At 37.2% G+C, this 24,583-nt stretch overlaps 58 non-coding genes across 58 annotated transcripts; all 58 read left to right on the top strand.

Moving 5' to 3' along the window:
* Positions 1-34: 34 nt before the first annotated feature.
* Positions 35-108, top strand: Trnat-ugu (transfer RNA threonine (anticodon UGU)). The gene has a single exon. It is a non-coding gene; the product is annotated as a tRNA-Thr (tRNA).
* A 70-nt stretch (positions 109-178) lies between these two features.
* Positions 179-252, top strand: Trnak-uuu (transfer RNA lysine (anticodon UUU)). The gene has a single exon. It is a non-coding gene; the product is annotated as a tRNA-Lys (tRNA).
* A 214-nt stretch (positions 253-466) lies between these two features.
* Positions 467-540, top strand: Trnat-agu (transfer RNA threonine (anticodon AGU)). Its single transcript has one exon. It is a non-coding gene; the product is annotated as a tRNA-Thr (tRNA).
* A 70-nt stretch (positions 541-610) lies between these two features.
* Positions 611-684, top strand: Trnat-ugu (transfer RNA threonine (anticodon UGU)). The gene has a single exon. It is a non-coding gene; the product is annotated as a tRNA-Thr (tRNA).
* Positions 685-1,762: 1,078 nt separating this feature from the next.
* On the top strand, positions 1,763-1,836 carry Trnak-uuu (transfer RNA lysine (anticodon UUU)). The gene has a single exon. It is a non-coding gene; the product is annotated as a tRNA-Lys (tRNA).
* Positions 1,837-2,482: 646 nt separating this feature from the next.
* Positions 2,483-2,556, top strand: Trnat-agu (transfer RNA threonine (anticodon AGU)). Its single transcript has one exon. It is a non-coding gene; the product is annotated as a tRNA-Thr (tRNA).
* Positions 2,557-3,634: 1,078 nt separating this feature from the next.
* Positions 3,635-3,708, top strand: Trnat-ugu (transfer RNA threonine (anticodon UGU)). Its single transcript has one exon. It is a non-coding gene; the product is annotated as a tRNA-Thr (tRNA).
* A 214-nt stretch (positions 3,709-3,922) lies between these two features.
* Positions 3,923-3,996, top strand: Trnat-ugu (transfer RNA threonine (anticodon UGU)). The gene has a single exon. It is a non-coding gene; the product is annotated as a tRNA-Thr (tRNA).
* A 1,078-nt stretch (positions 3,997-5,074) lies between these two features.
* Positions 5,075-5,148, top strand: Trnat-ugu (transfer RNA threonine (anticodon UGU)). Its single transcript has one exon. It is a non-coding gene; the product is annotated as a tRNA-Thr (tRNA).
* Positions 5,149-5,218: 70 nt separating this feature from the next.
* Trnat-ugu (transfer RNA threonine (anticodon UGU)) lies at positions 5,219-5,292 on the top strand. Its single transcript has one exon. It is a non-coding gene; the product is annotated as a tRNA-Thr (tRNA).
* Positions 5,293-6,511: 1,219 nt separating this feature from the next.
* Positions 6,512-6,585, top strand: Trnas-aga (transfer RNA serine (anticodon AGA)). The gene has a single exon. It is a non-coding gene; the product is annotated as a tRNA-Ser (tRNA).
* A 502-nt stretch (positions 6,586-7,087) lies between these two features.
* On the top strand, positions 7,088-7,161 carry Trnat-agu (transfer RNA threonine (anticodon AGU)). The gene has a single exon. It is a non-coding gene; the product is annotated as a tRNA-Thr (tRNA).
* A 214-nt stretch (positions 7,162-7,375) lies between these two features.
* Positions 7,376-7,449, top strand: Trnat-ugu (transfer RNA threonine (anticodon UGU)). Its single transcript has one exon. It is a non-coding gene; the product is annotated as a tRNA-Thr (tRNA).
* Positions 7,450-7,519: 70 nt separating this feature from the next.
* On the top strand, positions 7,520-7,593 carry Trnat-agu (transfer RNA threonine (anticodon AGU)). Its single transcript has one exon. It is a non-coding gene; the product is annotated as a tRNA-Thr (tRNA).
* Positions 7,594-8,238: 645 nt separating this feature from the next.
* Positions 8,239-8,312, top strand: Trnat-agu (transfer RNA threonine (anticodon AGU)). Its single transcript has one exon. It is a non-coding gene; the product is annotated as a tRNA-Thr (tRNA).
* A 70-nt stretch (positions 8,313-8,382) lies between these two features.
* Trnat-agu (transfer RNA threonine (anticodon AGU)) lies at positions 8,383-8,456 on the top strand. The gene has a single exon. It is a non-coding gene; the product is annotated as a tRNA-Thr (tRNA).
* A 358-nt stretch (positions 8,457-8,814) lies between these two features.
* On the top strand, positions 8,815-8,888 carry Trnat-agu (transfer RNA threonine (anticodon AGU)). The gene has a single exon. It is a non-coding gene; the product is annotated as a tRNA-Thr (tRNA).
* A 356-nt stretch (positions 8,889-9,244) lies between these two features.
* On the top strand, positions 9,245-9,318 carry Trnat-agu (transfer RNA threonine (anticodon AGU)). Its single transcript has one exon. It is a non-coding gene; the product is annotated as a tRNA-Thr (tRNA).
* Positions 9,319-10,108: 790 nt separating this feature from the next.
* Trnat-ugu (transfer RNA threonine (anticodon UGU)) lies at positions 10,109-10,182 on the top strand. The gene has a single exon. It is a non-coding gene; the product is annotated as a tRNA-Thr (tRNA).
* A 70-nt stretch (positions 10,183-10,252) lies between these two features.
* Trnaa-agc (transfer RNA alanine (anticodon AGC)) lies at positions 10,253-10,326 on the top strand. Its single transcript has one exon. It is a non-coding gene; the product is annotated as a tRNA-Ala (tRNA).
* Positions 10,327-10,829: 503 nt separating this feature from the next.
* On the top strand, positions 10,830-10,903 carry Trnat-ugu (transfer RNA threonine (anticodon UGU)). Its single transcript has one exon. It is a non-coding gene; the product is annotated as a tRNA-Thr (tRNA).
* A 70-nt stretch (positions 10,904-10,973) lies between these two features.
* Trnat-agu (transfer RNA threonine (anticodon AGU)) lies at positions 10,974-11,047 on the top strand. The gene has a single exon. It is a non-coding gene; the product is annotated as a tRNA-Thr (tRNA).
* A 69-nt stretch (positions 11,048-11,116) lies between these two features.
* Positions 11,117-11,190, top strand: Trnat-agu (transfer RNA threonine (anticodon AGU)). The gene has a single exon. It is a non-coding gene; the product is annotated as a tRNA-Thr (tRNA).
* A 502-nt stretch (positions 11,191-11,692) lies between these two features.
* On the top strand, positions 11,693-11,766 carry Trnat-agu (transfer RNA threonine (anticodon AGU)). Its single transcript has one exon. It is a non-coding gene; the product is annotated as a tRNA-Thr (tRNA).
* A 68-nt stretch (positions 11,767-11,834) lies between these two features.
* Positions 11,835-11,908, top strand: Trnat-agu (transfer RNA threonine (anticodon AGU)). Its single transcript has one exon. It is a non-coding gene; the product is annotated as a tRNA-Thr (tRNA).
* Positions 11,909-12,410: 502 nt separating this feature from the next.
* Trnas-aga (transfer RNA serine (anticodon AGA)) lies at positions 12,411-12,484 on the top strand. The gene has a single exon. It is a non-coding gene; the product is annotated as a tRNA-Ser (tRNA).
* A 500-nt stretch (positions 12,485-12,984) lies between these two features.
* Positions 12,985-13,058, top strand: Trnat-agu (transfer RNA threonine (anticodon AGU)). Its single transcript has one exon. It is a non-coding gene; the product is annotated as a tRNA-Thr (tRNA).
* A 70-nt stretch (positions 13,059-13,128) lies between these two features.
* On the top strand, positions 13,129-13,202 carry Trnat-agu (transfer RNA threonine (anticodon AGU)). The gene has a single exon. It is a non-coding gene; the product is annotated as a tRNA-Thr (tRNA).
* Positions 13,203-13,704: 502 nt separating this feature from the next.
* Positions 13,705-13,778, top strand: Trnas-aga (transfer RNA serine (anticodon AGA)). Its single transcript has one exon. It is a non-coding gene; the product is annotated as a tRNA-Ser (tRNA).
* Positions 13,779-14,136: 358 nt separating this feature from the next.
* Trnat-ugu (transfer RNA threonine (anticodon UGU)) lies at positions 14,137-14,210 on the top strand. Its single transcript has one exon. It is a non-coding gene; the product is annotated as a tRNA-Thr (tRNA).
* A 70-nt stretch (positions 14,211-14,280) lies between these two features.
* Trnat-ugu (transfer RNA threonine (anticodon UGU)) lies at positions 14,281-14,354 on the top strand. Its single transcript has one exon. It is a non-coding gene; the product is annotated as a tRNA-Thr (tRNA).
* Positions 14,355-14,424: 70 nt separating this feature from the next.
* Trnat-ugu (transfer RNA threonine (anticodon UGU)) lies at positions 14,425-14,498 on the top strand. Its single transcript has one exon. It is a non-coding gene; the product is annotated as a tRNA-Thr (tRNA).
* A 70-nt stretch (positions 14,499-14,568) lies between these two features.
* Positions 14,569-14,642, top strand: Trnaa-agc (transfer RNA alanine (anticodon AGC)). The gene has a single exon. It is a non-coding gene; the product is annotated as a tRNA-Ala (tRNA).
* A 789-nt stretch (positions 14,643-15,431) lies between these two features.
* Trnat-agu (transfer RNA threonine (anticodon AGU)) lies at positions 15,432-15,505 on the top strand. Its single transcript has one exon. It is a non-coding gene; the product is annotated as a tRNA-Thr (tRNA).
* Positions 15,506-15,575: 70 nt separating this feature from the next.
* Trnat-ugu (transfer RNA threonine (anticodon UGU)) lies at positions 15,576-15,649 on the top strand. Its single transcript has one exon. It is a non-coding gene; the product is annotated as a tRNA-Thr (tRNA).
* A 646-nt stretch (positions 15,650-16,295) lies between these two features.
* Trnat-ugu (transfer RNA threonine (anticodon UGU)) lies at positions 16,296-16,369 on the top strand. Its single transcript has one exon. It is a non-coding gene; the product is annotated as a tRNA-Thr (tRNA).
* A 214-nt stretch (positions 16,370-16,583) lies between these two features.
* On the top strand, positions 16,584-16,657 carry Trnat-ugu (transfer RNA threonine (anticodon UGU)). Its single transcript has one exon. It is a non-coding gene; the product is annotated as a tRNA-Thr (tRNA).
* A 70-nt stretch (positions 16,658-16,727) lies between these two features.
* Trnak-uuu (transfer RNA lysine (anticodon UUU)) lies at positions 16,728-16,801 on the top strand. Its single transcript has one exon. It is a non-coding gene; the product is annotated as a tRNA-Lys (tRNA).
* A 214-nt stretch (positions 16,802-17,015) lies between these two features.
* Trnat-agu (transfer RNA threonine (anticodon AGU)) lies at positions 17,016-17,089 on the top strand. Its single transcript has one exon. It is a non-coding gene; the product is annotated as a tRNA-Thr (tRNA).
* Positions 17,090-17,159: 70 nt separating this feature from the next.
* On the top strand, positions 17,160-17,233 carry Trnat-ugu (transfer RNA threonine (anticodon UGU)). The gene has a single exon. It is a non-coding gene; the product is annotated as a tRNA-Thr (tRNA).
* A 934-nt stretch (positions 17,234-18,167) lies between these two features.
* Trnat-ugu (transfer RNA threonine (anticodon UGU)) lies at positions 18,168-18,241 on the top strand. Its single transcript has one exon. It is a non-coding gene; the product is annotated as a tRNA-Thr (tRNA).
* Positions 18,242-18,455: 214 nt separating this feature from the next.
* Positions 18,456-18,529, top strand: Trnat-ugu (transfer RNA threonine (anticodon UGU)). Its single transcript has one exon. It is a non-coding gene; the product is annotated as a tRNA-Thr (tRNA).
* Positions 18,530-18,599: 70 nt separating this feature from the next.
* On the top strand, positions 18,600-18,673 carry Trnak-uuu (transfer RNA lysine (anticodon UUU)). The gene has a single exon. It is a non-coding gene; the product is annotated as a tRNA-Lys (tRNA).
* Positions 18,674-18,887: 214 nt separating this feature from the next.
* On the top strand, positions 18,888-18,961 carry Trnat-agu (transfer RNA threonine (anticodon AGU)). Its single transcript has one exon. It is a non-coding gene; the product is annotated as a tRNA-Thr (tRNA).
* A 502-nt stretch (positions 18,962-19,463) lies between these two features.
* Trnat-ugu (transfer RNA threonine (anticodon UGU)) lies at positions 19,464-19,537 on the top strand. The gene has a single exon. It is a non-coding gene; the product is annotated as a tRNA-Thr (tRNA).
* A 214-nt stretch (positions 19,538-19,751) lies between these two features.
* On the top strand, positions 19,752-19,825 carry Trnat-ugu (transfer RNA threonine (anticodon UGU)). Its single transcript has one exon. It is a non-coding gene; the product is annotated as a tRNA-Thr (tRNA).
* A 70-nt stretch (positions 19,826-19,895) lies between these two features.
* On the top strand, positions 19,896-19,969 carry Trnak-uuu (transfer RNA lysine (anticodon UUU)). The gene has a single exon. It is a non-coding gene; the product is annotated as a tRNA-Lys (tRNA).
* Positions 19,970-20,327: 358 nt separating this feature from the next.
* Trnat-ugu (transfer RNA threonine (anticodon UGU)) lies at positions 20,328-20,401 on the top strand. The gene has a single exon. It is a non-coding gene; the product is annotated as a tRNA-Thr (tRNA).
* A 790-nt stretch (positions 20,402-21,191) lies between these two features.
* On the top strand, positions 21,192-21,265 carry Trnat-ugu (transfer RNA threonine (anticodon UGU)). The gene has a single exon. It is a non-coding gene; the product is annotated as a tRNA-Thr (tRNA).
* A 70-nt stretch (positions 21,266-21,335) lies between these two features.
* On the top strand, positions 21,336-21,409 carry Trnat-ugu (transfer RNA threonine (anticodon UGU)). Its single transcript has one exon. It is a non-coding gene; the product is annotated as a tRNA-Thr (tRNA).
* A 214-nt stretch (positions 21,410-21,623) lies between these two features.
* Trnat-ugu (transfer RNA threonine (anticodon UGU)) lies at positions 21,624-21,697 on the top strand. Its single transcript has one exon. It is a non-coding gene; the product is annotated as a tRNA-Thr (tRNA).
* A 70-nt stretch (positions 21,698-21,767) lies between these two features.
* Positions 21,768-21,841, top strand: Trnak-uuu (transfer RNA lysine (anticodon UUU)). Its single transcript has one exon. It is a non-coding gene; the product is annotated as a tRNA-Lys (tRNA).
* Positions 21,842-23,496: 1,655 nt separating this feature from the next.
* On the top strand, positions 23,497-23,570 carry Trnat-ugu (transfer RNA threonine (anticodon UGU)). The gene has a single exon. It is a non-coding gene; the product is annotated as a tRNA-Thr (tRNA).
* A 70-nt stretch (positions 23,571-23,640) lies between these two features.
* Trnat-agu (transfer RNA threonine (anticodon AGU)) lies at positions 23,641-23,714 on the top strand. Its single transcript has one exon. It is a non-coding gene; the product is annotated as a tRNA-Thr (tRNA).
* Positions 23,715-23,783: 69 nt separating this feature from the next.
* Positions 23,784-23,857, top strand: Trnat-agu (transfer RNA threonine (anticodon AGU)). The gene has a single exon. It is a non-coding gene; the product is annotated as a tRNA-Thr (tRNA).
* A 357-nt stretch (positions 23,858-24,214) lies between these two features.
* On the top strand, positions 24,215-24,288 carry Trnat-ugu (transfer RNA threonine (anticodon UGU)). Its single transcript has one exon. It is a non-coding gene; the product is annotated as a tRNA-Thr (tRNA).
* Positions 24,289-24,358: 70 nt separating this feature from the next.
* Trnat-ugu (transfer RNA threonine (anticodon UGU)) lies at positions 24,359-24,432 on the top strand. The gene has a single exon. It is a non-coding gene; the product is annotated as a tRNA-Thr (tRNA).
* Positions 24,433-24,502: 70 nt separating this feature from the next.
* Trnat-ugu (transfer RNA threonine (anticodon UGU)) lies at positions 24,503-24,576 on the top strand. The gene has a single exon. It is a non-coding gene; the product is annotated as a tRNA-Thr (tRNA).
* The last annotated feature ends 7 nt before the right edge of the window (positions 24,577-24,583 follow it).

Below are 24,583 nucleotides of genomic sequence, written 5' to 3'. Positions count from 1 at the left end.
TACATAATCATATTTATTATTTCATAAATATATCGGCTCCATAGCTCAGTTGGTTAGAGCGCCAGTCTTGTAAACTGGAGGTCGAGGGTCCGAATCCCTCTGGAGCCTTTTATTCTCGTTTAACACTTATTTTATCATTAATGATACATAATCATATTTATTAGTTCATAAATATATCGGCTCCATAGCTCAGTTGGTTCGAGCACCAGCCTTTTAAACTGGAGGTCCAGGGTCCGAATCCCTCTGGAGCCTTTTATTCTCGTTTAACACTTGTTTTATCGTTAATGATACATAATAATATTTATTATTTCATAAATATATCGGCTCCATAGCTCAGTTGGTTAAAGCGCCAGTCTTGTAAACTGCAGGTCCAGGGTCCGAATCCCTCTGGAGCCTTTTATTCTCGTTTAACACTTATTTTATCATTAATGATACATAATCATATTTATTATTTCATAAATATATCGGCTCCATAGCTCAGTTGGTTAGAGCGCCAGTCTAGTAAACTGGAGGTCGAGGGTCCGAATCCCTCTGGAGCCTTTTATTCTCGTTTAACACTTGTTTTATCGTTAATGATACATAATCATATTTATTATTTCATAAATATATCGGCTCCATAGCTCAGTTGGTTAGAGCGCCAGTCTTGTAAACTGGAGGTCCAGGGTCCGAATCCCTCTGGAGCCTTTTATTCTCGTTTAACACTTATTTTATCATTAATGATACACAATTATATTTATTATTTCATAAATATATCGGCTCACTAGCTCAGTTGGTTAGAGCGCCAGTCTTGTAAACTGGAGGTCGCGGGTCCGAATCCCTCTGGAGCCTTTTATTCTCGTTTAACACTTATTTTATCATTAATGATACATAATCATATTTATTATTTCATAAATATATCGGCTCCATAGATCAGTTGGTTAGAGCGCCAGTCTAGTAAACTAGAGGTCGAGGGTCCGAATCCCTCTGGAGCCTTTTATTCTCGTTTAACACTTATTTTATCATTAATGATACATAATCATATTTATTAGTTCATAAATATATCGGCTCCATAGCTCAGTTCGTTAGAGCACCATTCTTGTAAACTGGAGGTCTAGGGTCCCAATCCCTCTAGATCCTTTTATTCTCGTGTAACACTTATTTTATCATTAATGATACATAATCATATTTATTATTTGGTAAATATATCGGCTCCATAGCTCAGTTGGTTAGAGCGCCAGTCTTGTATACTGGAGGTCGAAGGTCCGAATCCCTCTGGAGCCTTTTATTCTCGTTTAACACTTGTTTTATCATTAATGATACATAATCATATTTATTATTTCATAAATATATCGGCTCCATAGCTCAGTTGGTTAGAGCGCCAGTCTAGTAAACTGGAGGTCGAAGGTCCGAATCCCTCTGGAGCCTTTTATTCTCGTTTTACACTTATTTTATCATTAATGAGACATAATCATATTTATTATTTCATAAATATATCGGCTCCATAGCTCAGTTGGTCAGAGCGCCAGTCTAGTAAACTGGACGTTGAGGGTCCGAATCCCTCTGGAGCCCTTTATTCTCGTTTAACACTTATTTTATCATTAATGATACAAATTCATATTTATTATTTCATAAATATATCGGCTCCATAGCTCAGTTGGTTAGAGCGCCAGTCTTGTAAACTGGAGGTCTTGGGTCCGAATCCCTCTGGAGCCTTTTATTCTCGTTTAACACTTATTTTATCATTAATGATACATAATCATATTTATTAGTTCATAAATATATCGGCTCCATAGCTCAGCTAGTTAGAGCACCAGCCTTTTAAACTGGAGGTCCAGGGTCCGAATCCCTCTGGAGCCTTTTATTCTCGTTTAACACTTATTTTATCATTAATGATACATAATCATATTTATTATTTCATAAATATATCGGCTCCATAGCTCAGTTGGTTAGAGCGCCAGTCTAGTAAACTAGAGGTCGAGGGTCCGAATCCCTCTGGATCCTTTTATTCTCGTTTAACACTTATTTTATCATTAATGATACATAATCATATTTATTATTTGGTAAATATATCGGCTCCATAGCTCAGTTGGTTAGAGCGCCAGTCTTGTATACTGGAGGTCGAGGGTCCGAATCCCTCGTGAGCCTTTTATTCTCGTTTAACACTTGTTTTATCATTAATGATACATAATCATATTTATTATTTCATAAATATATCGGCTCCATAGCTCAGTTGGTTAGAGCGCCAGTCTAGTAAACTGGAGGTCGAGGGTCCGATTCCCTCTGGAGCTTTTTATTCTGGTTTAACACTTGTTTTATCGTTAATGATACATAATCATATTTATTATTTCATAAATATATCGGCTCCATAGCTCAGTATGTTAGAGCGCCAGTCTAGTAAACTGGAGGTCGAGGGTCCGAATCCCTCTGGTGCCTTTTATTCTCGTGTAACACTTATTTTATCCTTAATGATACATAATAATATTTATTATTTCATAAATATATCGGCTCCATAGCTCAGTTGGTTAGAGCGCCAGTCTAGTAAACTGGAGGTCGAGGGTCCGATTCCCTCTGGAGCCTTTTTTTCTGGTTTAACACTTGTTTTATCGTTAATGATACATAATCATATTTATTATTTCATAAATATATCGGCTCCATAGTTCAGTTGGTTAGAGCGCCAGTCTAGTAAATTGGAGGTCGAGGGTCCGAATCCCTCTGGAGCCTTTTATTCTCGTTTAACACTTATTTTATCATTAATGATACATAATCATATTTATTATTTCATTAATATATCGGCTCAATAGCTCAATTGGTTAGAGCGCCAGTCTAGTAAACTGGAGGTGGAGGGTCCGAATCCCTCTGGAGCCTTTTATTCTCGTGTAACACTGGTTTTATCGTTAATGATACATAATCATATTTATTATTTCATAAATATATCGGCTCCATAGCTCAGTTGGTTAGAGCGCCAGTCTTGTAAACTGGAGGTCGAGGGTCCGAATCCCCCTGGAGACTTTTATTCTCGTTTAACACTTATTTTATCATTAATGATACATAATCATATTTATTATTTCGTAAATATATCGGCTCCATAGCTCAGTTGGTTAGAGCGCCAGTCTTGTATACTGGAGGTCGAGGGTCCGAATCCCTCGTGAGCCTTTTATTCTCGTTTAACACTTGTTTTATCATTAATGATACATAATCATATTTATTATTTCATAAATATATCGGCTCCATAGCTCAGTTGGTTAGAGCGCCAGTCTTGTAAACTGGAGGTCGAGGTTCCGAATCCCTCTGGAGCCTTTTATTCTCGTTTAACACTTATTTTATCATTAATGATACATAATCATATTTATTAGTTCATAAATATATCGGCTCCATAGCTCAGTTGGTTAGAGCGCCAGTCTAGTAAACTGGAGGTCGAGGGTCAGAATCCCTCTGGAGCCTTTTATTCTCGTTAAACACTTATTTTATCATTAATGATACATAATCATATTTATTAGTTCATAAATATATCGGCTCCATAGCTCAGTTGGTTAGAGCGCCAGTCTTGTAACCTGGAGGTCGAGGATCCGAATCTCTCTGGAGCCTTTTATTCTCATTTTACACTTATTTTATCATTAATGAGACATAATCATATTTATTATTTCATAAATATATCGGCTCCATAGCTCAGTTGGTTAGAGCGCCAGTCTTGTAAACTGGATGTCGAGGGTCCGAATCCCTCTGGAGCCTTTTATTCTCGTTTAACACTTATTTTATCATTAATGATACATAATCATATTTATTAGTTCATAAATATATCGGCTCCATAGCTCAGTTGGTTAGAGCGCCAGTCTAGTAAACTGGAGGTCGAGGGTCCGAAACCCTCTGGAGCCTTTTATTCTCGTTTAACACTTATTTTATCATTAATGATACATAATCATATTTATTAGTTCATAAATATATCGGCTCCATAGCTCAGTTGGTTAGAGCGCCAGTCTTGTAAACTGGAGGTCGAGGGTCCGAATCCCTCTGGAGCCTTTTATTCTCGTTTAACACTTATTTTATCATTAATGATACATAATCATATTTATTATTTCATAAATATATCGGCTCCATAGCTCAGTTGGTTAGAGGTCCAGTCTTGTAAACTGAAGGTCGAGGGTCCGAATCCCTCTGGAGCCTATTATTCTCGTTTAACACTTGTTTTATCATTAATGATATATAATCATATTTATTAGTTCATAAATATATCGGCTCCATAGCTCAGTTGGTTAGAGCGCCAGTCTAGTAAACTGGAGGTCGAGGGTCTGAATCCCTCTGGAGCCTTTTATTCTCGTTTAACACTTGTTTTATCATTAATGATACATAATCATATTTATTATTTCATAAATATATCGGCTCCATATCTCAGTGTGTTAGAGCGCCAGTCTAGTAAACTGGAGGTCGAGGGTCCGAATCCCTCTGGAGCCTTTTATTCTCGTTTAACACTTATTTTATCCTTAATGATACATAATAATATTTATTATTTCATAAATATATCGGCTCCATAGCTCAGTTGGTTAGAGCGCCAGTCTAGTAAACTGGAGGTCGAGAGTCCGATTCCCTCTGGAGCCTTTTATTCTGGTGTAACACCTCATTTATCGTTAATGATACATAATCATATTTATTATTTCATAAATATATCGGCTCCCTAGTGCAGTTGGTTAGAGCGCCAGTCTAGTAAACTGGAGGTCGAGGGTCCGAATCCCTCTGGAGCCTTTTATTCTCGTTTAACACTTATTTTATCATTAATGATACATAATCATTTTTATTATTTCATTAATATATCGGCTCAATAGCTCAATTGGTTAGAGCGCCAGTCTTGTAAACTGGAGGTCGAGCGTCCGAATCCCTCTGGAGCCTTTTATTCCCGTGTAACACTTGTTTTATCGTTAATGATACATAATCATATTTATTATTTCATAAATATATCGGCTCCATAGCTCAGTTGGTTAGAGCGCCAGTCTTGTAAATTAGAGGTCCAGGGTCCGAATCCCTCTGGAGCCTTTTATTCTCGTTTAACACTTATTTTATCATTAATGATACATAATCATATTTATTAGTTCATAAATATATCGGCTCCATAGCTCAGTTGGTTAGAGCGCCAGTCTTGTAAACTGGAGGTCGAGGGTCCGAATCCCTCTGGAGCCTTTTATTCTCGTTTAACACTTATTTTATCATTAATGATACATAATCATATTTATTATTCCATAAATATATCGGCTCCATAGCTCAGTTGGTTAGAGCGCCAGTCTTGTAAACTGGAGGTCGAGGGTCCGAATCCCTCTGGAGACTTTTATTCTCGTTTAACACTTGTTTTATCATTAATGATACATAATCATATTTATTATTTCATAAATATATCGGCTCCATAGCTCAGTTGGTTAGAGCGCCAGTCTAGTAAACTGGAGGTCGAGGTCCGAATCACTCTGGAGCCTTTTATTCTGGTTTAACACTTGTTTTATCGTGAATGATACATAATCATATTCATTATTTCAGAAATATGTCGGCTCCATAGCTTAGTTGGTTAGAGCGCCAGTCTAGTAAACTGGAGGTCGAGGGTCCGAATCCCTCAGGAGCCTTTTATTCTCGTTTAACACTTATTTTATCATTAATGATACATAATCATATTTATTATTTCATAAATATATCGGCTCCATAGCTCAGTTGGTTAGAGCGCCAGTCTAGTAAACTGGACGTCGAGGGTCCGAATCCCTCTGGAGCCTTTTATTCTCGTTTAACACTTGTTTTATCGTTAATGATACATAATCATAATTATTATTTAATAGATATATCGGCTCCATAGCTCAGTTGGTTAGAGCGCAAGTGTAGTAAACTGGAGGTCGAGGGTCTGAATCCCTCTGGAGCCTTTTATTCTCGTTTAACACTTGTTTTATCGTGAATGATACATAATCATATTTATTATTTCATAAATATATCGGCTCCATAGCTCAGTTGGTTAGAGCGCCAGTCTTGTAAAGTGGAGGTCCAGGGTCCATATCCTCTTGAGCCTTTTATTCTCGTTTAACACTTTTTTTATCATTAATGATACATAATCATATTTATTATTTCATAAATATATCGGCTCCATAGCTCAGTTGGTTAGAGCGCCAGTCTTGTAAACTGGAGGCCCAGGGTCCGAATCCCTAAGGAGCCTTTTATTCTCGGTTAACACTTGTTTTTTCGTTAATGATACATAATCATATTTATTATTTCATAAATATATCGGCTCCATAGCTCAGTTGGTTAGAGCGCCAGTCTTGTAACTGGAGGTCCAGGGTTCGAATCCTTCTGGTGCCTTTTATTCTCGTTAAACACTTATTTTATCATTAATGATACATAATCATATTTATTATTTCATAAATATATCGGCTCCATAGCTCAGTTGGTTAGAGCGCCAGTCTTGTAAACTGCAGGTCCAGGGTCCGAATCCCCCTGGAGCCTTTTATTCTCGTTTAACACTTATTTTATCATTATTGATACATAATCATATTTATTAGTTCATAAATATATCGGCTCCATAGCTCAGTTGGTTAGAGCGCCAGTCTAGAAAACTGGAGGTCCAGGGTCCGAATCCCGCTGGAGCCTTTTATTCTCGTTTAACACTTATTTTATCATTAATGATACATAATCATATTTATTAGTTCATAAATATATCGGCTCCATAGCTCAGTTGGTTAGAGCGCCAGTCTTGTAAACTGGTGGTAAAGGGTCCGAATCCTTCCGGAGCCTTTTATTCTCGTTTAACACTTATTTTATCATTAATGATACATAATCATATTTATTAGTTCATAAATATATCGGCTCCATAGCTCAGTTCGTAAGAGCGCCAGTCTTGTAAACTGGAGGTCGAGTGTCCGAATCCCTCTGGAGCCTTTTATTCTCGTTTAACACTTATTTTATCATTAATGATACATAATCATATTTATTATTCCATAAATATATCGGCTCCATAGCTCAGTTGGTTAGAACGACACTCTAGTAAACTGGAGGTCGAGGGTCCGAATCCCTCTGGAGCCTTCTATTCTCGTTTAACACTTGTTTTATCATTAATGATACATAATCATATTTATTGTTTCATAAATATATCGGCTCCATAGCTCAGTTGGTTAGAGCGCCAGTCTAGTAAACTGGAGGTCGAGGGTCCGAATCCCTCTGGAGCCTTTTATTCTCGTTTAACACTTGGTTTATCGTTAATGATACATAATCATATTTATTATTTCGTAAATATGTCGGCTCCATAGCTTAGTTGGTTAGAGCGCCAGTCTAGTTAACTGGAGTTCGAGGGTCCGAATCCCTCTGGAGCCTTTTATTCTCGTTTAACACTTATTTTATCGTTAATGATACATAATCATATTTATTATTTCATAAATATATCGGCTCCATAGCTCAGTTGGTTAGAGCGCCAGTCTTGTAAACTGGAGGTCGAGGGTCCGAATCCCTCTGGAGACTTTGATTCTCGTTTAACACTTATTTTATCATTAATGATACATAATCATATTTATTGTTTCGTTAATATACCGGCTCCATAGCTCAGTTGGTTAGAGCGCCAGTCTAGTAAGCTGGAGGTCGAGGGTCCGAATCCCTCTGGAGCCTTTTATTCTCGTTTAACACTTGTTTTATCAATAATGATACATAATCATATTTATTGTTTCATTAATATATCTGCTCCATAGCTCAGTGTGTTAGAGCGCCAGTCTAGTAAACTGGAGGTCGAGGGTCCGAATCCCTCTGGAGCCTTTAATTCTCGTTTAGCACTTACTTTATCATTAATGTTACATAATCATATTTATTGTTTCATTAATATATCTGCTCCATAGCTCAGTTTGTTAGAGCGCCAGTCTTGTAAACTGGAGCTCGAGGGTCCGAATCCCTCAGGAGCCTTTTATTCTCGTTAGCACTTATTTTATCATAAATGATACATAATCATATTTATTAGTTCATAAATATATCGACTCCATAGCTCAGTTGGTTAGAGCGCCAGACTAGTAAACTGGAGGTCGAGGGTCCGACTCCCTCTGGAGCCTTTTATTCTCGTTTAACACTTGTTTTATCGTTAATGATACATAATCATATTTATTATTTCATAGAGGGATCGGCTCCATGGCTCATTTGGTTAGAGCGCAAGTCTAGTAAACTGGAGGTCGAGGGTCCGAATCCCTCTGGAGCCTTTTATTCTCGTTTAACACTTGTTTTATCATTAATGATACATAATCATATTTATTATTTCATAAATATATCGGCTCCATAGCTCAGTTGGTTAGAGCGCCAGTCTAGTAAACTGGAGGTCGAGGGTCCGAATCCCTCTGGAGCCTTTTATTCTCGTTTAACACTTATTTTATCATTGATGATACATAATCATATTTATTATTTCATAAATATATCGGCTCCATAGCTCAGTTGGTTAGAGCGCCAGTCTAGTAAACTGGAGGCTGAGGGTCCGAATCCCTCTGGAGCCTTTTATTCTGGTTTAACACTTGTTTTATCATTAACGACACATAACCATATTAATTATTTTATAAATATATCGGCTCCATGGCTCAGTTGGTTAGAGCGGCAGTCTAGTAAACTTGAGGTCGAGGGTCCGAATCCCTCTGGAGCCTTTTATTCTCGTTTAACACTTATTTTATCATTAATGATACATAATCATATTTATTATTTCATAAATATATCGGCTCGATAGCTCAGTTGGTTAGAGCGCCAGTCTAGTATACTGGAGGTCGAGGGTCCGAATCCCTCTGGAGCCTTTTATTCTCGTTTAACACTTGTTTTATCGTTAATGATACATAATCATATTTATTATTTCATAAAAATATCGGCTCCATAGCTCAGTTGGTTAGAGCGCCAGTCTAGTAAACTGGAGGTCGAGGGTCCGAATCCCTCTGGAGCCTTTTATTCTCGTTTATACTTGTTTTAACATTATGATACATAATCATATTTATTATTTCATAATTATATCGGCTCCATAGCTCAGTTGGTTAGAGCGCCAGTCTAGTAAACTGGAGGTCGAGGGTCCGGATCCCTCTGGAGCCTTTTATTCTCGTTTAACACTTGGTTTATCGTTAATGATACATAATCATATTTATTATTTCAGAAATATGTCGGCTCCATAGCTTAGTTTGTTAGAGCGCCAGTCTAGTAAACTGGAGGTCGAGGGTCCGAATCCCTCAGGAGCCTTTTATTCTCGTTTAGCACTTATTTTATCATTAATGATACATAATCATATTTATTATTTCATAAATATATCGGCTCCATAGCTCAGTTGGTTAGAGCGCCAGTCTAGTAAACTGGAGGTCGAGGGTCCGAATCCCTCTGGAGCCTTTTATTCTCGTTTAACACTTGTTTTATCGTTAATGATACAGAATCATAATTATTATTTAATAGATATATCGGCTCCATAGCTCAGTTGGTTAGAGCGCAAGTGTAGTAAACTGGAGGTCGAGGGTCTGAATCCCTCTGGAGCCTTTTATTCTCGTTTAACACTTGTTTTATCGTGAATGATACATAATCATATTTATTATTTCATAAATATATCGGCTCCATAGCTCAGTTGGTTAGAGCGCCAGTCTTGTAAAGTGGAGGTCCAGGGTCCATATCCCTCTTGAGCCTTTTATTCTCGTTTAACACTTATTTTATCATTAATGATACATAATCATATTTATTATTTCATAAATATATCGGCTCCATAGCTCAGTTGGTTAGAGCGCCAGTCTTGTAAACTGGAGGCCCAGGGTCCGAATCCCTAAGGAGCCTTTTATTCTCGTTTAACACTTATTTTGTCATTAATGATACATAATCATATTTATTATTTCATAAATATATCGGCTCCATAGCTCAGTTGGTTAGAGCGCCAGTCTTGTAAACTGGAGGTCGAGTGTCCGAATCCCCCTGGAGCCTTTTATTCTCGTTTAACACTTATTTTATCATTAATGATACATAATCATATTTATTAGTTCAAAAATATATCGGCTCCATTGCTCAGTTCGTAAGAGCGCCAGTCTTGTAAACTGGAGGTCGAGTGTCCGAATCCCTCTGGAGCCTTTTATTCTCGTTTAACACTTATTTTATCATTAATGATACATAATCATATTTATTATTCCATAAATATATCGGCTCCATAGCTCAGTTGGTTAGAGCGCCAGTCTTGTAAACTGGAGGTCGAGGGTCCGAATCCCTCTGGAGCCTTTTATTCTCGTTTAACACTTACTTTATCATTAATTGTACATAATCATATTTATTATTTCATAAATATATCGGCTCCATAGCGCAGTTGGTTAGAGCGCCAGTCTAGCAAACTGGAGGTCCAGGGTCCGAATCCCTCTGGAGCCTTTTATTCTCGGTTAACACTTGTTTTATCGTTAATGATAGATAATCATATTTATTAGTTCATAAATATATCGGCTCCATAGCTCAGTTGATTAGAGCGTCAGTCTAGTATACTGGAGTTCGAGGGTCCGAATCCCTCTGGAGCCTTTTATTCTCGTTTTACACTTGTTTTATCGTTAATGATACATAATCATATTTATTAATTCATAAATATATCGGCTCCATAGCTCAGTTGGTTAGAGCGCCTGTCTTGTAAACTGGTGGTCCAGGGTCCGAATCCCTCTGGAGCCTTTTTTTTCTTGTTTAACACTTATTTTATCATTAATGATACATAATCATATTTATTGTTTCATAAATATATCAGCTCCATAGCTCAGTTGGTTAGAGAACCAGTCTTGTAAACTGGAGGTCCAGGGTCCGAATCCCTCTGGAGCCTTTTATTCTCGTTTAACACTTATTTTATCATTAATGATACACAATCATATTTATTATTTCATAAATATGTCGGCTCCATAGCTCAGTTGGTTAGAGCGCCAGTCTTGTAAACTGGAGGTCGAGGGTCCGAATCCCTCTGGAGACTTTTATTCTCGTTTAACACTTACTTTATCATTAATGATACATAATCATATTTATTATTTCATAAATATATCGGCTCCATAGCTCAGTTGGTTAGAGCGCCAGTCTAGTAAACTGGAGGTCGAGGGTCCGAATCCCTCTGGAGCCTTTTATTCTCGTTTAACACTTATTTTATCGTTATGATACATAATCATATTTATTAGTTCATAGATATATCGGCTCCATAGCTCAGTTGGTTAGAGCGCCAGTCTAGTATACTGGAGGTCGAGGGTCCGAATCCCTCTGGAGCCTTTTATTCTCGTTTAACACTTGTTTTATCGTTAATGATACATAATCATATTTATTATTTCATAAATATATCGGCTCCATAGCTCAGTTGGTTAGAGCGCCAGTCTAGTAAACTGCAGGCTGAGGGTCCGAATCCCTCTGGAGCCTTTTATTCTGGTTTAACACTTGTTTTATCATTAACGACACATAACCATATTAATTATTTTATAAATATATCGGCTCCATGGCTCAGTTGGTTAAAGCGGCAGTCTAGTAAACTGGAGGTCGAGGGTTCGAATCCCTCTGGAGCCTTTTATTCTCGTTTAACACTTATTTTATCATTAATGATACATAATCATATTTATTATTTCATAAATATATCGGCTCGATAGCTCAGTTGGTTAGAGCGCCAGTCTAGTATACTGGAGGTCGAGGGTCCGAATCCCTCTGGAGCCTTTTATTCTCGTTTAACACTTGTTTTATCGTTAATGATACATAATCATATTTATTATTTCATAAAAATATCGGCTCCATAGCTTAGTTGGTTAGAGCGCCAGTCTAGTAAACTGGAGGTCGAGGGTCCGAATCCCTCTGGAGCCTTTTATTCTCGTTTACACTTGTTTTAACATTATGATACATAATCATATTTATTATTTCATAATTTTATCGGCTCCATAGCTCAGTTGGTTAGAGCGCCAGTCTAGTAAACTGGAGGTCGAGGGTCCGAATCCCTCTGGAGCCTTTTATTCTCGTTTAACACTTGGTTTATCGTTAATGATACATAATCATAATTATTATTTAATAGATATATCGGCTCCATAGCTCAGTTGGTTAGAGCGCAAGTGTAGTAAACAGGAGGTCGAGGGTCTGAATCCCTCTGGAGTCTTTTATTCTCGTTTAACACTTGTTTTATCGTGAATGATACATAATCATATTTATTATTTCATAAATATATTTGCTCCATAGCTCAGTTGGTTAGAGCGCCAGTCTTGTAAAGTGGAGGCCCAGGGTCCATATCCCTCTTGAGCCTTTTTTTCTCGTTTAACACTTTTTTTATCATTAATGATACATAATCATATTTATTATTTCATAAATATATCGGCACCATAGCTCAGTTGGTTAGAGCGCCAGTCTTGTAAACTGGAGGCCCAGGGTCCGAATCCCTAAGGAGCCTTTTATTCTCGTTTAACACTTATTTTGTCATTAATGATACATAATCATATTTAATATTTGATATATGTATCGGCTCCATAGTTCAGTTGGTTAGAGCGCCAGTCTAGAAAACTGGAGGTCGAGGGTCCGAATCACTCTGGAGCCTTTTATTCTCGTTTAACACTTGTTTTATCGTTAATGATACATAATCATATTTATTATTTCATAAATATATCGGCTCCATAGCTCAGTTGGTTAGAGCGCTAGTCTTGTAAACTGGGTGTCCAGGGTCCGAATCCCTCTGGAGCCTTTTATTCTCGTTTAACACTTGTTTGATCGTTAATGATATATAATCATATTTATTATTTTATAAATATATCAGCTCCATAGCTCAGTTGGTTAGAGCGCCAGTCTTGTGAACTGGAGGTTCAGGGTCCGAATCCCTCTGGAGCCTTTTATTCTCGTTTAACACTTATTTTATCATTAATGATACACCATCATATTTATTATTTCATAAATATATCGGCTCCATAGCTCAGTTGGTTAGAGCGCCAGTCTTGTAAACTGGAGGTCCGGGGTCCGAATCCCTCTGGAGACTTATTCTCGTTTAACACTTATTTTATCATTAATGATACATAATCATATTTATTATTTCATAAATATATCGGCTCCATAGCTCAGTTGGTTAGAGCGCCAGTCTAGTAAACTGGAGGTCGAGGGTCCGAATCCCTCTGGAGCCTTTTATTCTCGTTTAACACTAATTTTATCGTTAATGATACATAATCATATTTATTAGTTCATAAATATATCGGCTCCATAGCTCAGTTGGTTAGAGCGCCAGTCTAGTATACTGGAGGTCGAGGGTCCGAATCCCTCTGGAGCCTTTTATTCTCGTTTAACACTTGTTTTATCGTTAATGATACATAATCATATTTATTATTTCATAAATATATCGGCTCCATAGCTCAGTTGGTTAGAGCGCCAGTCTTGTAAACTGCAGGTCCAGGGTCCGAATGCCTCTGGAGCCTTTTATTTTCGTTTAACACTTGTTTTATAATTAATGATACATAATCATATTTATTAGTTCATAAATATATCGGCTCCATAGCTCAGTTGGTTAGAACGCCAGTCTAGTAAACTGGAGGTCGAGGGTCCGAATTCCTCTGGAGCCTTTTATTCTCGTTTAACACTTATTTTATCATTAATGATACATAATCATATTTATTATTTCATAAATATATCGGCTCCATAGCTCAGTTGGTTAGAGCGCCAGTCTAGTAAACTGCAGGTCCAGGGTCCGAATCCCTCTGGAGCCTTTTATTCTCGTTTAACACTTATTTTATCATTAATGATACATAATCATATTTATTAGTTCATAAATATATCGGCTCCATAGCTCAGTTGGTTAGAGCGCCAGTCTAGAAAACTGGAGGTCCAGGGTCCGAATCCCTCTGGAGCCTTTTTTTCTCGTTTAACACTTATTTTATCATTAATGATACATTATCATATTTATTAGTTCATAAATATATCGGCTCCATAGCTCAGTTGGTTAGAGCGCCAGTCTTGTAAACTGGAGGTCGAGTGTCCGAATCCCTCTGGAGCCTTTTATTCTCGTTTAACACTTATTTTATCATTAATGATACATAATCATATTTATTAGTTCATAAATATATCGGCTCCATAGCTCAGTTCGTAAGAGCGCCAGTCTTGTAAACTGGAGGTCGAGTGTCCGAATCCCTCTGGAGCCTTTTATTCTCGTTTAACACTTATTTTATCATTAATGATACATAATCATATTTATTATTCCATAAATATATCGGCTCCATAGCTCAGTTGGTTAGAGCGCCTGTCTTGTAAACTGGAGGTCGAGGGTCCGAATCCCTCTGGAGCCTTTTATTCTCGTTTAACACTTGTTTTATCGTTAATGATACATAATCATATTTATTATTTCATAAATATATCGGCTCCATAGCTCAGTTGGTTAGAGCGCCAGTCTTGTAAACTGGAGGTCGAGGGTCCGAATCCCTCTGGAGCCTTTTATTCTCGTTTGACACTTATTTCATCATTAATGATACATAATCATATTTATTATTTCATAAATATATCTGCTCCATAGCTCAGTTGGTTAGAGCGCCAGTCTTGTAAACTGGAGGTCGAGGGTCCGAATCCCTCTGGAGCATTTTATTCTCGTTTAACACTTATTTTATCATTAATTGTACATAATCATATTTATTATTTCATAAATATATCGGCTCCATAGCTCAGTTGGTTAGAGCGCCAGTCTAGCAAACTGGATGTCCAGGGTCCGAATCCCTCTGGAGCCTTTTATTCTCGTTTAACACTTGTTTTATCGTTAATGATAGATAATCATATTTATTAGTTCATAAATATATCGGCTCCATAGCTCAGTTTGTTAGAGCGTCAGTCTAGTATACTGGAGGTCGAGGGTCCGAATCCCTCTGGAGCCTTTTATTCTCGTTTAACACTTGTTTTATCGTTAATGATACATAATCATATTTATTATTTCATAAATATATCGGCTCAATAGCTCAGTTGGTTAGAGCGCCAGTCTTGTAAACTGGTGGTCCAGGGTCCGAATCCCTCTGGAGCCTTTTATTCTCGTTTAACACTTATTTTATCATTAATGATACATAATCATATTTATTATTTCATAAATATATCGGCTCCATAGCTCAGTTGGTTAGAGCGCCAGTCTTGTAAACTGGAGTTCCAGGGTCCGAATCCCTCTGGTGCCTTTTATTCTCGTTTAACACTTGGTTTATCGTTAATGATACATAATCATATTTATTAGTTCATAAATATGTCGGCTCCATAGCTTAGTTGGTTAGAGCGCCAGTCTATAAACTGGAGGTCGAGGGTCCGGATCCCTCTGGAGCCTTTTATTCTCGTTTAACACTTATTTTATCGTTAATGATACATAATCATATTTATTATTTAATAAATATATCGGCTCCATAGCTCAGTTGGTTAGAGCGCAAGTCTAGTAAACTGGAGGTCGAGCGTCCGAATCCCTCTGGAGCCTTTTATTCTCGTTTAACACTTATTTTATCATTAATGATACATAATCATATTTATTATTTCATAAATATATCGGCTCCATAGCTCAGTTGGTTAGAGCGCCAGTCTAGTAAACTGGAGGTCGAGGGTCCGAATCCCTCTGGAGCCTTTTATTCTCGTTTAACACTTGTTCTATCGTTAATGATACATAATCATATTTATTATTTCATAAATATATCGGCTCCATAGCTCAGTTGGTTAGAGCGCCAGTCTTGTAAACTGGAGGTCCAGGGTCCGAATCCCTCTGGAGCCTTTTATTCTCGTTTAACACTTATTTTATCATTAATGATACACAATTATATTTATTATTTCATAAATATATCGGCTCACTAGCTCAGTTGGTTAGAGCGCCAGTCTTGTAAACTGGAGGTCGCGGGTCCGAATCCCTCTGGAGCCTTTTATTCTCGTTTAACACTTATTTTATCCTTAATGATACATAATCATATTTATTATTTCATAAATATATCGGCTCCATAGCTCAGTTGGTTAGAGCGCCAGTCTAGTAAACTAGAGGTCGAGGGTCCGAATCCCTCTGGAGCCTTTTATTCTCGTTTAACACTTGTTTTATCATTAATGATACATAATCATATTTATTAGTTCATAAATATATCGGCTCCATAGCTCAGTTCGTTAGAGCACCATTCTTGTAAACTGGAGGTCGAGGGTCCGAATCCCTCTGGATCCTTTTATTCTCGTTTAACACTTATTTTATCATTAATGATACATAATCATATTTATTATTTGGTAAATATATCGGCTCCATAGCTCAGTTTGTTAGAGCGCCAGTCTTGTATACTGGAGGTCGAGGGTCCGAATCCCTCGTGAGCCTTTTATTCTCGTTTTACACTTATTTTATCATTAATGATACATAATCATATTTATTATTTCATAAATATATCGGCTCCATAGCTCAGTTGGTTAGAGCGCCAGTCTTGTAAACTGGAGGTCGAGGGTCCGAATCCCTCTGGAGCCTTTTATTCTCGTTTAACACTTATTTTATCATTAATGATACATAATCATATTTATTATTTCATAAATATATCGGCTCCATAGCTGAGTTGGTTAGAGCGCCAGTCTAGTAAACTGGAGGTCGAGGGTCCGAATTCCTCTGGAGCCTTTTATTCTCGTTTAACACTTATTTTATCATTAATGATACATAATCATATTTATTATTTCATAAATATATCGGCTCCATAGCTCAGTTGGTTAGAGCGCCAGTCTTGTAAACTGGAGGTCGAGGGTCCGAATCCCTCTGGAGCCTTTTATTCTCGTTTAACACTTATTTTATCATTAATGATACATAATCATATTTATTAGTTCATAAATATATCGGCTCCATAGCTCAGTTGGTTCGAGCACCAGCCTTTTAAACTGGAGGTCCAGGGTCCGAATCCCTCTGGAGCCTTTTATTCTCGTTTAACACTTGTTTTATCGTTAATGATACATAATCATATTTATTATTTCATAAATATATCGGCTCCATAGCTCAGTTCGTTAAAGCGCCAGTCTTGTAAACTGCAGGTCCAGGGTCCGAATCCCTCTGGAGCCTTTTATTCTCGTTTAACACTTATTTTATCATTAATGATACATAATCATATTTATTATTTCATAAATATATCGGCTCCATAGCTCAGTTGGTTAGAGCGCCAGTCTAGTAAACTGGAGGTCGAGGGTCCGAATCCCTCTGGAGCCTTTTATTCTCGTTTAACACTTGTTTTATCGTTAATGATACATAATCATATTTATTATTTCATAAATATATCGGCTCCATAGCTCAGTTGGTTAGAGCGCCAGTCTTGTAAACTGGAGGTCCAGGGTCCGAATCCCTCTGGAGCCTTTTATTCTCGTTTAACACTTATTTTATCATTAATGATACACAATTATATTTAATCTTTCATAAATATATCGGCTCACTAGCTCAGTTGGTTAGAGCGCCAGTCTTGTAAACTGGAGGTCGCGGGTCCGAATCCCTCTGGAGCCTTTTATTCTCGTTTAACACTTATTTTATCCTTAATGATACATAATAATATTTATTATTTCATAAATATATCGGCTCCATAGCTCAGTTGGTTAGAGCGCCAGTCTAGTAAACTAGAGGTCGAGGGTCCGAATCCCTCTGGAGCCTTTTATTCTCGTTTAACACTTATTTTATCATTAATGATACATTATCATATTTATTAGTTCATAACTATATCGGCTCCATAGCTCAGTTCGTTAGAGCACCATTCTTGTAAACTGGAGGTCGAGGGTCCGAATCCCTCTGGATCCTTTTATTCTCGTTTAACACTTATTTTATCATTAATGATACATAATCATATTTATTATTTGGTAAATATATCGGCTCCATAGCTCAGTTTGTTAGAGCGCCAGTCTTGTATACTGGAGGTCGAGGGTCCGAATCCCTCTGGAGCCTTTTATTCTCGTTTAACACTTATTTTATCATTAATGATACATAATCATATTAATTATTTCATAAATATATCGGCTCCATAGCTCAGTTGGTTAGAGCGCCAGTCTTGTAAACTGGAGGTCGAGGGTCCGAATCTCGCTGGAGCCTTTTATTCTCGTTTTACACTTACTTTATCATTAATGATAGATAATCATATTAATTATTTCATAAATATATCGGCTCCATAGCTCAGTTGGTCAGAGCGCCAGTCTAGTAAACTGGAGGTCGAAGGTCCGAATCCCTCTGGAGCCTTTTATTCTCGTTTAACACTTATTTTATCATTAATGATACATAATCATATTCATTATTTCATAAATATATCGGCTCCATAGCTCAGTTGGTTAGAGCGCCAGTCTTGTAAACTGGAGGTCGAGGGTCCGAATCTCTCTGGAGCCTTTTATTCTCGTTTTACACTTACTTTATCATTAATGATACATAATCATATTTATTATTTCATAAATATATCGGCTCCATAGCTCAGTTGGTCAGAGCGCCAGTCTAGTAAACTGGACGTCGAGGGTCCGAATCCCTCTGGAGCCTTTTATTCTCGTTTAACACTTATTTTATCATTAATGATACATAATAATATTTATTATTTCATAAATATATCGGCTCCATAGCTCAGTTGGTTAGAGCGCCAGTCTTGTAAACTGGAGGTCGAGGGTCCGAATCCCTCTGGAGCCTTTTATTCTCGTTTAACACTTATTTTATCATTAATGATACATAATCATATTTATTAGTTCATAAATATATCGGCTCCATAGCTCAGTTGGTTAGAGCACCAGCCTTTTAAACTGGAGGTCCAGGGTCCGAATCCCTCTGGAGCCTTTTATTCTCGTTTAACACTTGTTTTATCGTTAATGATACATAATCATATTTATTATTTCATAAATATATCGGCTCCATAGCTCAGTTGGTTAAAGCGCCAGTCTTGTAAACTGCAGGTCCAGGGTCCGAATCCCTCTGGAGCCTTTTATTCTGGTTTAACACTTATTTTATCATTAATGATACATAATCATATTTATTATTTCATAAATATATCGGCTCCATAGCTCAGTTGGTTAGAGCGCCAGTCTAGTAAACTGGAGGTCGAGGGTCCGAATCCCTCTGGAGCCTTTTATTCTCGTTTAACACTTGTTTTATCGTTAATGATACATAATCATATTTATTATTTCATAAATATATCGGCTCCATAGCGCAGTTGGTTAGAGCGCCAGTCTTGTAAACTGGAGGTCCAGGGTCCGAATCCCTCTGGAGCCTTTTATTCTCGTTTAACACTTATTTTATCATTAATGATACACAATTATATTTATTATTTCATAAATATATCGGCTCACTAGCTCAGTTGGTTAGAGCGCCAGTCTTGTAAACTGGAGGTCGAGGGTCCGAATCCCTCTGGAGCCTTTTATTCTCGTTTAACACTTATTTTATCATTAATGATACATAATCATATTTATTATTTCATAAATATATCGGCTCCATAGCTCAGTTGGTTAGAGCGCCAGTCTAGTAAACTAGAGGTCGAGGGTCATAATCCCTCTGGAGCCTTTTATTCTCGTTTAACACTTATTTTATCATTAATGATACATAATCATATTTATTATTTCATAAATATATCGGCTCCATAGCTCAGTTGGTTAGAGCGCCAGTCTTGTAAACTGGAGGTCGAGGGTCTGAATCCCTCTGGAGCCTTTTATTCTCGTTTAACACTTCTTTTATCATTAATGATACATAATCATATTTATTAGTTCATAAATATATCGGCTCCATAGCTCAGTTGGTTAGAGCGCCAGTCTAGTAAACTGGAGGTCGAGGGTCCGAATTCCTCTGGAGCCTTTTATTCTCGTTTAACACTTATTTTATCATTAATGATACATAATCATATTTATTATTTCATAAATATATCGGCTCCATAGCTCAGTTGGTTAGAGCGCCAGTCTTGTAAACTGGAGGTCGAGGGTCCGAATCCCTCTGGAGCCTTTTATTCTCGTTTAACACTTATTTTATCATTAATGATACATAATCATATTTATTAGTTCATAAATATATCGGCTCCATAGCTCAGTTGGTTCGAGCACCAGCCTTTTAAACTGGAGGTCCAGGGTCCGAATCCCTCTGGAGCCTTTTATTCTCGTTTAACACTTGTTTTATCGTTAATGATACATAATCATATTTATTATTTCATAAATATATCGGCTCCATAGCTCAGTTCGTTAAAGCGCCAGTCTTGTAAACTGCAGGTCCAGGGTCCGAATCCCTCTGGAGCCTTTTATTCTCGTTTAACACTTATTTTATCATTAATGATACATAATCATATTTATTATTTCATAAATATATCGGCTCCATAGCTCAGTTGGTTAGAGCGCCAGTCTAGTAAACTGGAGGTCGAGGGTGCGAATCCCTCGTGAGCCTTTTATTCTCGTTTAACACTTGTTTTATCGTTAATGATACAAAATCATATTTATTATTTCATAAATATATCGGCTCCATAGCTCAGTTGGTTAGAGCGCCAGTCTTGTAAACTGGAGGTCCAGGGTCCGAATCCCTCTGGAGCCTTTTATTCTCGTTTAACACTTATTTTATCATTAATGATACACAATTATATTTATTATTTCATAAATATATCGGCTCACTAGCTCAGTTGGTTAGAGCGCCAGTCTTGTAAACTGGAGGTCGCGGGTCCGAATCCCTCTGGAGCCTTTTATTCTCGTTTAACACTTATTTTATCATTAATGATACATAATCATATTTATTATTTCATAAATATATCGGCTCCATAGCTCAGTTGGTTAGAGCGCCAGTCTAGTAAACTAGAGGTCGAGGGTCCGAATCCCTCTGGAGCCTTTTATTCTCGTTTAACACTTATTTTGTCATTAATGATACATAATCATATTTATTAGTTCATAAATATATCGGCTCCATAGCTCAGTTCGTTAGAGCACCATTCTTGTTAACTGGAGGTCGAGGGTCCGAATCCCTCTGGATCCTTTTATTCTCGTTTAACACTTATTTTATCATTAATGATACATAATCATATTTATTATTTGGTAAATATATCGGCTCCATAGCTCAGTTTGTTAGAGCGCCAGTCTTGTATACTGGAGGTCGAGGGTCCGAATCCCTCGTGAGCCTTTTATTCTCGTTTAACACTTGTTTTATCATTAATGATACATAATCATATTTATTATTTCATAAATATATCGGCTCCATAGCTCAGTTAGTTAGAGCGCCAGTCTAGTAAACTGGAGGTCGAAGGTCCGAATCCCTCTGGAGCCTTTTATTCTCGTTTAACTCTTATTTTATCATTAATGATACATAATCATATTAATTATTTCATAAATATATCGGCTCCATAGCTCAGTTGGTTAGAACGCCAGTCTTGTAAACTGGAGGTCGAGGGTCCGAATCCCTCTGGAGCCTTTTATTCTCGTTTTACACTTACTTTATCATTAATGATACATAATCATATTTATTATTTCATAAATATATCGGCTCCATAGCTCAGTTGGTTAGAGCGCCAGTCTTGTAAACTGGAGGTCGAGGGTCCGAATCTCTCTGGAGCCTTTTATTCTCGTTTTACACTTACTTTATCATTAATGATACATAATCATATTTATTATTTCATAAATATATCGGCTCCATAGCTCAATTGGTCAGAGCGCCAGTCTAGTAAACTGGACGTCGAGGGTCCGAATCCCTCTGGAGCCTTTTATTCTCGTTTAACACTTATTTTATCATTAATGATACATAATCATATTTATTATTTCATAAATATATCGGCTCCATAGCTCAGTTGGTTAGAGCGCCAGTCTTGTAAACTGGAGGTCGAGGGTCCGAATCCCTCTGGAGCCTTTTATTCTCGTTTAACACTTATTTTATCATTAATGATACATAATCATATTTATTAGTTCATAAATATATAGGCTCCATAGCTCAGTTGGTTAGAGCACCAGCCTTTTAAACTGGAGGTCCAGGGTCCGAATCCCTCTGGAGCCTTTTATTCTCGTGTAACACTTGTTTTATCGTTAATGATACATAATCATATTTATTATTTCATAAATATATCGGCTCCATAGCTCAGTTGGTTAAAGCGCCAGTCTTGTAAACTGCAGGTCCAGGGTCCGAATCCCTCTGGAGCCTTTTATTCTCGTTTAACACTTATTTTATCATTAATGATACATAATCATATTTATTATTTCATAAATATATCGACTCCATAGCTCAGTTGGTTAGAGCGCCAGTCTAGTAAACTGGAGGTCGAGGGTCCGAATCCCTCTGGAGCCTTTTTAGTCTCGTTTAACACTTGTTTTATCGTTAATGATACATAATCATATTTATTATTTCATAAATATATCGGCTCCATAGCGCAGTTGGTTAGAGCGCCAGTCTTGTAAACTGGAGGTCCAGGGTCCGAATCCCTCTGTAGCCTTTTATTCTCGTTTAACACTTATTTTATTATTAATGATACACAATTATATTTATTATTTCATAAATATATCGGCTCACTAGCTCAGTTGGTTAGAGCGCCAGTCTTGTAAACTGAAGGTCGCGGGTCCGAATCCCTCTGGAGCCTTTTATTCTCGTTTAACACTTATTTTATCATTAATGATACATAATCATATTTATTATTTAATAAATATATCGGCTCCATAGCTCAGTTGGTTAGAGCGCCAGTCTAGTACACTAGAGGTCGAGGGTCATAATCCCTCTGGAGCCTTTTATTCTCGTTTAACACTTATTTTATCATTAATGATACATAATCATATTTATTAGTTCATAAATATATCGGCTCCATAGCTCAGTTCGTTAGAGCACCATTCTTGTAAACTGGAGGTCGAGGGTCCGAATCCCTCTGGATCCTTTTATTCTCGTTTAACACTTATTTTATCATTAATGATACATTATCATATTTATTATTTCATTAATATATCGGCTCCATAGCTCAGTTGGTTAGAGCGCCAGTCTTGTATACTGGAGGTCGAGGGTCCGAATCCCTCGTGAGCCTTTTATTCTCGTTTAACACTTGTTTTATCATTAATGATACATAATCATATTTATTATTTCATAAATATATCGGCTCCATAGCTCAGTTGGTTAGAGCGCCAGTCTAGTAAACTGGAGGTCGAAGGTCCGAATCCCTCTGGAGCCTTTTATTCTCGTTTAACACTTATTTTATCATTAATGATACATAATCATATTAATTATTTCATAAATATATCGGCTCCATAGCTCAGTTGGTTAGAGCGCCAGTCTTGTAACCTGTTGGTCGAGGATCCGAATCTCTCTGGAGCCTTTTATTCTCGTTTTACACTTATTTTATCATTAATGATACATAATCATGTTTATTAGTTCATAAATATATCGGCTCAATAGCTCAGTTGGTTAGAGCGCCAGTCTTGTAACCTGTTGGTCGAGGATCCGAATCTCTCTGGAGCCTTTTATTCTCGTTTTACACTTATTTTATCATAATTGAGACATAATCATATTTATTATTTCATAAATATATCGGCTCCATAGCTCAGTTGGTCAGAGCGCCAGTCTAGTAAACTGGACGTCGAGGGTCCGAATCCCTCTGGAGCCTTTTATTCTCGTTTAACACTTATTTTATCATTAATGATACATAATCATATTTATTAGTTCATAAATATATCGGCTCCATAGCTCAGTTGGTTAGAGCGCCAGTCTTGTAAACTGGAGGTCGAGGGTCCGAATCCCTCTGGAGCCTTCTATTCTCGTTTAACACTTATTTTATCATTAATGATACATAATCATGCTTATTAGTTCATAAATATATCGGCTCCATAGCTCAGTTGGTGAGAGCGCCAGTCTAGTAAACTGGAGGTCGAGGGTCCGAATCCCTCTGGAGCCTTTTATTCTCGTTTAATACTTATTTTATAATAATGATACATAATCATATTTATTGTTTCATAAATATATCGGCTCCATAGCTCAGTTGGTTAGAGCGCCAGTCTAGTAAACTGGAGGTCGAGGGTCCGAATCCCTCTGGAGCCTTTTATTCTCGTTTAACACTTATTTTATCCTTAATGATACATAATAATATTTATTATTTCATAAATATATCGGCTCCATAGCTCAGTTGGTTAGAGCGCCAGTCTAGTAAACTGGAGGTCGAGGGTCCGATTCCCTCTGGAGCTTTTTTTCTGGTTTAACACTTGTTTTATCGTTAATGATACATAATCATATTTATTAATTCATAAATATATCGGCTCCATAGCTCAGTATGTTAGAGCGCCAGTCTAGTAAACTGGAGGTCGAGGGTCCGAATCCCTCTGTTGACTTTTATTCTCGTGTAACACTTATTTTATCCTTAATGATACATAATCATATTTATTATTTCATAAATATATCGGCTCCATAGCTCAGTTGGTTAGAGCGCCAGTCTTGTAAACTGGAGGTCGAGGGTCCGAATCCCTCTGGAGCCTTTTATTCTCGTTTAACGCTTGTTTTATCATTAATGATACATAATCATATTTATTAGTTCATAAATATATCGGCTCCATAGCTCAGTTGGTTAGAGCGCCAGTCTTGTAAACTGGAGGTCGAGGGTCCGAATCCCTCTGGAGCCTTTTATTCTCGTTTAACACTTATTTTATCATTAATGATACATAATCATATTTATTATTTCATAAATATATCGGCTCCATAGCTCAGTTGGTTAGAGCGCCAGTCTTGTAAACTGGAGGTCGAGGGTCCGAATCCCTCTGGAGCCTTTTATTC

Source organism: Euprymna scolopes, chromosome 11, assembly GCF_053919585.1.
Source record: "Euprymna scolopes isolate OS-2025 chromosome 11, ASM5391958v1, whole genome shotgun sequence".
Classification (NCBI taxonomy): domain Eukaryota; kingdom Metazoa; phylum Mollusca; class Cephalopoda; order Sepiida; family Sepiolidae; genus Euprymna; species Euprymna scolopes.
Note: the sequence above shows the minus strand (reverse complement) of the source record. Positions and strands in the feature narration are given on the sequence as shown.